The sequence below is a fragment of the Mastomys coucha genome, unplaced genomic scaffold, assembly GCF_008632895.1.
Source record: "Mastomys coucha isolate ucsf_1 unplaced genomic scaffold, UCSF_Mcou_1 pScaffold15, whole genome shotgun sequence".
Lineage (NCBI taxonomy): Eukaryota > Metazoa > Chordata > Mammalia > Rodentia > Muridae > Mastomys > Mastomys coucha.
In genome coordinates, this window is record NW_022196897.1 from 72,806,613 (window position 1) to 72,814,882 (window position 8,270).

At 37.6% G+C, this 8,270-nt stretch overlaps 1 pseudogene; it reads right to left on the reverse strand.

The window, feature by feature from the left end:
- Nucleotides 1-6,473: 6,473 nt before the first annotated feature.
- LOC116092095 lies at nt 6,474-7,423 on the reverse strand (annotated as a pseudogene).
- Nucleotides 7,424-8,270: the final 847 nt, after the last annotated feature.

Below are 8,270 nucleotides of genomic sequence, written 5' to 3' on the forward strand. Positions count from 1 at the left end.
TTGCTGCAGAAGGAACCTAGAGTGTCTGCGTGTCTTCTTCCCGGCGAGAGGACCACGCGGGCTACACCAAGCAATTGAAAGATCTTTATGACAAGAAAGTCAAGTCTCTGAAGAAGGAAATCGAAGATCTCAGAAGATGGAAAGATCTCCCATGCTCATGGATTGGCAGGATTAATATAGTAAAAATGGCCATTTTGCTGAAAACAATCTACAGATTCAATGAAATCCCCATCAAAATTCCAACTCAATTCTTCACAGACTTGAAAAGAGCAATTTGAAAATTCATCTGGAATAACACAAACCCCAAGATAGCCAAAACTATTCTCAACAGTAAAAGAACTTCTGGGGGAAATCATCATCCTTAATCTCAAACTGTATTACAGAGCAATAGTGCTAAAAACTGTATGGTATTGGTACAGAGATGGCAGGAAGATCAATGCAATAGAATTGAAGATCCAGAAATGAACCCATACACCTATGGTCACTTGATTTTTGACAAAGGAACTAAAACTATCCAGTGTGTGTGGGGGAATGGCATTTTTAACAAATGGTGCCATTTCAACTGGCAGTCAGCATGTAGAAGAATGCAAATAGACCCATTTTATTTCCTTGCACAGAGCTCAAGTTAAAGTGAATCACAGACCTCCACATGAAACCAGATATACTGAAACTTATAGAGGAGAAAGTGGGGAAGAGCCTCGAACATATGGCACAAGGGGAGAATTCCTAAACAGAACACTAATGGCTTGGTAAGATCAAGAATCGACAAATGGGACCTTGCAAAATTCCAAAGCTTCTGTAAGGCAAAGGACACTGTCAATAAGACAAAAGGCAACCAATAGATTGGGAAAAGATCTTTACCAATCCTATATCCGATAGAGGGCTAATATCCAATATATACAAAGAACTCAAGAAGTAGACTCCAGAGAACCAAATAACCCTATTAAAAATGGTGTACAGTGCTAAACGCTGTCACCTACGTTTTTATCCTAGCCATCCTGACTGGTGTACGTGGAATTTCAGGGTTGTTTGATTTACATTTCCCTGATGACTAAGGACAAGAAACTCAAGAAGAAGGAAGACCAACATGTGAACACTTCATTCCTTCTTAAAAGGGGTAACAAAATACCCATGAAAGAAGTTTCAGAGACTAACTATGGAGCAGAGACTGAAGGAAGGGCAATCCAGCCTGATATAGCTGTCTCCTAAGAGACTCTGACAGTACCTGGCTAATACAGAAGTAGAGACTCGCAGCTATCCATTGAACTGAGTACAGGGTCCCCAATGAAAGAGCTACAGAAAGGACCAAAGGAGCTAAAGGGTTTGCAGTCCCTTAGCACAAACAACAATATGAACTAACTAGTACCTTCAGAGCTCCCAGGAACTAAACCACCAACCAAGGAGTACACATGGTGGGACTGATTGCTCCTGCGGCATGTGTAAAGTAGAGGATGGCCAAGTTGGTCATCAATGGGAGGAGAGACCCTTGGCCCCATGAAGGTTCTGTGCCCCAGTGTAGGGGAATGCCAGGGCTACTAAGAGGAAGAGGGTGGAGTGGCGAGCAGGGGGAGGGCGGAGGGAACAGGAGTTTGTTCTTGTTGTTGTTTTTGTTTTTGGGAGGGGAAAATGGGAAAGGAGAAATCATATGACATGCAAATAAAGAAAAAAAACTTGCTTGTTGTCAATCTTGAAAAACCTGATTTGTTTTCTGGAAACCATAGGGTTCAAGAAGTGAATTCACTCTTACAAGATACAAATCATACCTGTCAATATTTCAGGTGTCTAAAAACCTGAGGCTAGCGAAGTTATAGACCCTTGAGGAGAATTAATTATTCTAAATGGAAATTGTTTTGAAATGATTATTGAAGACTTACACAAGGATAGGTGGATCTCTCAATACCCATCAAAGCAGTAAATTTTTGCAGTAAATTGTGATGAACAGAGACACACAAATGATCAGTGTGCATAGAATAAAGAACCTCCAAAGTACTCAGCACCACTTATGAAGGCTAGTCATACCTCCTTGCTTACAAATCAAAGACATCATTCCAGAAGAGTTATTGGTCTTAGGAAACTGTATCAATGGCAATGGTTTATTATAGCCAGATTGTATTTCCAGTCACATGAGGGCTATTCTGCTCATGAAATAAAAATGATTGTGACAACATTCAAAAGAACTATAGCAGATCAAGCCAGGCCAAAAAAAAAAAAAAAAAAAAAAAAAAGGAAAAGAAAAGAAAAGAAAAGAGGAAAAGAAAAGTAAAGGATGATTATGGAGGTGGTGAGAAGTTCCAACTCTAGCTGAGAAGCTATTGATGTTAATTTGTTTTAGCTGAATATATGAGCCATTTTATTGAAGGTGTATCCATAAAACTGAGGGTGTATCCATACCCTGTTGCATGCAAATTTTAAAGGTTTATTGTGTTTTTGTATCAAAACATAATAAACTATCTACTTTAACATATTGTCTTAGTCAGGGTTTCTATTCCTGCACAAACATCATAACCAAGAAGCAAGTTGGGGAGGAAAGGGTTTATTCAGCTTACTTCTACATTGCTATTTGTCATCAAAGGACATCAGGACTGGAACTCAAGCAGGTCAGGAAGCAGAAACTGATGCAGAGGCCATGGAGGGATGTTCCTTACTGGCTAACTTTTCCTGGCTTGCTCAGCCTGCTCTCTTATAGAACCCAAGACTTCCAGCCCAAGGATGGCACCACCCACAAGGGGCCCTACTCCCTTGATCACTAATTGAGAAAATGCCCCACAGCTAGATCTCATGGAGGCACTTCCCCAACTGAAGTTCCCTTCTCTGTGATAACTCCAGCCTGTGTCAAGTTGGCACACAAAACCAGCCAGTACACATATCATATATAAACTATTTATATGATTTACTATATACATTCATGAATATTCTTATTTTGAAATGCTTTCATTAATGAGGAAAAATTCAGACTCTAAGGAGAACTGCTTTGACCTGAATCCAGTTATTTATGTTATGAGATATTTTTCTTTTTGAGAAAATGTTAATTTTAATGGTGAAGCATTACTCTGACTAAATCAGAATTTGATAAATACATGTGACTTGTACACCATAGTAAAGAACCAATGTATTTATTGAATAAAATATCTAACATGAATAGAACAGTAAGTTTAGATTCTAGTGTTCCTCCCCCAATTCCTCCAGATATTCTGCAGTTTACTCTTATAAAACAGCAGATGCAGGTTTTAATACACCAGAAATACCCCTAATTCACTTTGTTTATATCCACTTAACCAGCAGTGATAAAACCTACAGGAAATATCCCAGAGAGATTTTGCCTCATTTATCATCTGGTTAGATATTATCTAAATGGAAATGTACTAAAAGACGGGAAAAGAACACAAACAAACTACAATATTACCAAAATATAACCTCGCCTACTACACTGTTCACTGATAAACAAAGATACAAAAAACAGAAAGATTTTGAACATTATTTAAAACACTTTAGTTATCACCAAGAGGATTTGTTATATTGAATTCATTTTCAGACATGATTTGCAGTTTACAAATTAGCTAGTGTTTGAAATGAAATCTTATTAAGTTTTTGTATTTACCTTCATGCTGTTTATTTGAGTCTTGTATTATATATTTGGTTGGTAGACACAAGTTTCTTATCAAAAAATGCCCAAGGCCCTGTCTTTGTCTAGCACAAGGAATGACAAAGTTTGATTATTTATATGGGTTGTAAACATTGCATTTACATAGAATTTTTGTAACAGTTTAAGACAATTGAAAATATTTATTGCAGCTCGATGGAACTACATTAAGGTCAATTGGACCAAAGTGTAATGTGAGTATACAGAGTACAGCTTTAGTTTTGTTTTGATTTCCATTAATTAATTTATTTTTTCAATTTATATCCCGATTGCAGCATCCCTCTCTCCTCTACCCCCAGTCCTGCACTTTCACTCCTTGCCCCTCTCTAACCTGCACTTCTAGCCCCTTCCCTCCAAGTACTGACCCACCCTGGCAAAACAAGTATCTTCAGGATTGAAAGTATCTTCTTCCACTGAAGCTAGACCAGGCAGCCCAGCTCAGGGAAAGAGATCCGAATACAGGCAGCAGACTCAAAGTAAAAGACAGCACCTATTTCAATTCTTAGGGGAACCACATGAAGACCAAGTAGTACATCTGCTATATATGTGGAGAAGGCCTAGGTCCAGTCCATGAATGCTCTTGATTGGTGGCTCAGTCTCTGTGAGCCCCATGGGCCTTAGTTGTTCTTGTTGGTCTTTTTGTGGTGCCCTTAACCACCCCAGATTCCTCAATTCCTCACCAGCTCTTCCACAAGACACCCTGAGATCTGCATAATGTTTGGCTTTGGATCTCTGCATGTGTTTCTAGAAGCTGATGAATGAAGCCTCTCAGAATACACATATGGTAGGCCTTCTGTCTGCCAGCAGAGCAGAGTATCATTAATAGTGTCAGAGGCAGACTCTCTCCCATGGTATAGATCTCAGATTGGTCTAGTCAGTGCTTGGTCATTCCCTCAAACTCTGATCCATCTTTCTCCTCTTATATATCTTATAGGCTCGGCAAGTTTTGGGTCGAAGGCTTTGTGGGTAGCTTGGTGTCCCGCTCCCTACATGGGAATTCTACTCTGGCTATAGGAGGTGGTCATTTTAGACTCTGTATTCTTCACTCTTAGGAGTCTCAGCTTGAGTCACCCTTATATCTCCCAAGTCTCAGGATTAACACAGAGATGCTCATGGGCCCACAGATTTCCTTTCTCCAAGCTTTCTTATACCACACCCCTTTTCTCACCACACCTTATCTCCACCTCTGTTCTCATCCCCATCCACACTCCCACCCACTCCTAATGTCTATTTTATTTATTCTTCTGGGTGAGATTTAAATATCCTCTCTTGGGCTGTCCTTATTATTTAATTTCTTTTGGTCTGTGGATTGTAACATAGTTATTCAGTACCTTGTGGCTAATATCCATGAACAAGTGAGTAAATACAATTAGTGTCTTTCTGGGTCTGTGTTATCTCTCTCAGGATGATATTTTCTAGGTGCATCCACTTGCCTGTAAATTTCACTATGTCTTTGATTTTAGTAGCTGAGTAGTATTCCACTGTGTAAAGGTACCACATTATCTTTATTCATTCTTTGGATGAGGGACATCTAGGCTGTTTCCAGTTTCTTTCTATTACAAATAAAGTGGCTATGAACATATTTGAGCTAGTGTCTTTGTGGTATATTGCAGCACCTTTTTGGTATATGATTATAGTTTTACTATCAGCCTGGTGATAACTTTCTTTGCCACAGAAACATTTAAGTCTGTGCTTGATTCCACTCGTATAATATTGTATTAGCTAGGCTTTGGTGTAAAATCAGTAATTATCAAGCAAACTTTAAGGTATTCTTGTGGGAATGATTATAAGCTTTGTTTCTTTATCCACGTCATCCTATGTTAACGGATAGACCTCAGACTAACTACTTATCCCAGGCTGTGCTTAGTATCCTCATTCTTCTGCCTCCACAGTCCAATTAATAGTATACATAGTATTTTATCCAATAACCAAAATTTAATATAATAAACATACTTTAATGTAATAAATATACTTATGTAATTTACTATATTAAAAATTGGTGTAATAACTATACTCATAATACATGTACTTTACATTTAGAAGAAAGACAACATCAAATCATCGAGTAAAGAGAAGTGTGAATTAATGAATTAAGATTAATCCGATAACAAGGCAGAAGAAAAGTAATGATAGCTGCCGTGGAGTCAAGTTATCTAACAGACACACACAAACACACACACAAACACACACACACTCACACAGAGGCACATGCACAAACAAATACACACACTGAGAATTATACAATATTAGATGATACTGTGAAATTGTGAACTATTTAACCTCTAAATAGATGGTGTTAATTTTTGCTATTGCAATCATGTAGAACATGATATAAAAGAAATATAATGTGAAATCACAATCATGTAAGCTTCCTTATGAAATGAAGGAATTTGTGTGTTGGGACCTAATACCAACACAATAAGCTTCATTATTCTGACACAGTGATGAAGAACTTTTTAAAAACACTTAACAATAGAAACATATATGAATACCAAATGAGATTAAATACTAAAATTATTAACAATAGATTTTCATACCAATAAATGCACAGGCATAAGTAAACTACAAGTAATTTATTGTAAAGTTAAATTAACAAAATTAATGTAAGAAACTGAAGACACCTCTCCTTTTATTTCTTACACACAACAGAAATCATGTTACCCTCCTTGCACACTTAAAAAGTTCACTGTGATTATTCATATCTTCAATTGTGGTGTGTATAATCTGTCTTTTCTTATGGGAAACAGTTTTTTACTGTTTTCTTCACTGAAACTTATAAAGCAATTACATTTATTTGATTTGAAGAATTGCAACCTTAAATAATATGTGAGTTCTAGGTGAAGATATTTTGTATGGTTTTCCCTGTCTTTCTAAGAGCATATTGTACATCTTTATTCCGCAAGCTATAGATCAACAGATTTAACATGGGGATTATTAAGGTATAAAAGATGGAAGCCACCTTGTCAGTGTTTAAGGAGTGACTGGACTTAGGTTGCACATACATAAATATCAAAGTCCCATAGAAGACAGTGACCACTGTAAGATGGGACCCACAAGTAGAGAAAGCCTTCTGCCTTCCTTCAGCAGAGTTCATCCTGAGAATAGCTCTGAGAATGAGCAGATAGGAGACAAGAATTACCACTGGTGAGGAAATCAAGTTAATTTTTAACAAAATTAAAATTATCATTTCACTTTCTTTTTTATTTGATCAGAGCATAGATATCAAGAGGAGACCATCACAATAGAAATGATTGATAATATTGTGTCCATAGAAAGAAGAAGAAAAAATACTTATGGTGACTATGAGAGCAACAAATATACTGTAAAGGTAAGGAATTGCCACCAGGACCCAACACACTGTTTGTAACATAATGACATTATAGAGGAGTGGTTTACAGATGGCAACATAACAATCATAAGACATTGCAGAGAGAATGAAAAATTCATTAACAATGAACATACTGAAGAAAGACAACTGGACAGCACAGAAATAAAATTATATTGTATTTTGTTCTACAAGAAAATTGCTTAGCATTTTTGATCCCACAGCTGTTGAATGACCAAGGTCAGTAGTAGCGAGGTGTCTGAGAAAAAAGTACAGGGTGTTTGCAGCCAGGAGTCCACTGTGGTAAGGATGATCATGCCCAAATTGCCCACCAGTGTGATCAGAGAGATGATGAGGAACAGTCCAAACAAAGGGGCTTGCAGTTCAGGGCTGTCAGTGATGCCCACCAGGATGAAATCAGTTACCATAGTGAAATTGTGCTTCTCCATTGGGTTCATGAGAAATTCTGTTTTGTATGGAAATCAGTGTACAGTCAATAAATTTTAAATGTCATTTGATGAGTTTTTATCATCTTAAGTAGCTTAAATAATCAACAAACATTAAAATCTGGGTGAGGAACACATAGATTTCAAACATTCTCTGAGTACACTAACTGGCATGAAATTATTTTCCTTATTAATGTACATGTACATCAAGTATAATAGGGTCATAGCTCCTTTGTTAGACCTGAATACATGAGCTAAGCAGTTTTGGTTCTGAAAAAGAGTCCCCAGATGCTGCTACTCTCTGTAGCTCAAAGGGGCCAAGAACAAATTACCATATGTTATTCTTATTTTGAATTATTATTTTATTTAATAGCATGCTAATAAATAAGAATATATTGCTTAAATAAATAATTTTTTTCTTTTAGATATTTTCTTTATTTACATGTAAATTTCTCCATTCCCAGTTTCCCCTCCAAAAAACAAAGAAACAAACAAAAACAACAAAAACAAACCCCTGTTGCCTCCCACTTCCCCATGCCTACCACTCCGCCCTCTCCCACTTTCTGGCCCTGGCATTCCCCTACACTGGGGCACAGAAAATTCACAGGGCTGAGCTCCTCTCCTCTTATTGATAATTGAATTTGCAATCCTCTACTATACACATGCTACCTGAACAATCAGACCCCTCCATGTGCAGTCTTTGGTTGGTGGTTGAGACCCTGAGAGCTCTGAGGGTACTACTTAGTTCATAATGTTGTTCGTCCTAAGGGGCTGCAAACACCTCAGCTCCGTTGGTCCTTTCTCCAATTCCTTCACTGGGGACCCTGTACTCAGTTCGATGGATGGCTGTGAGCCTCTA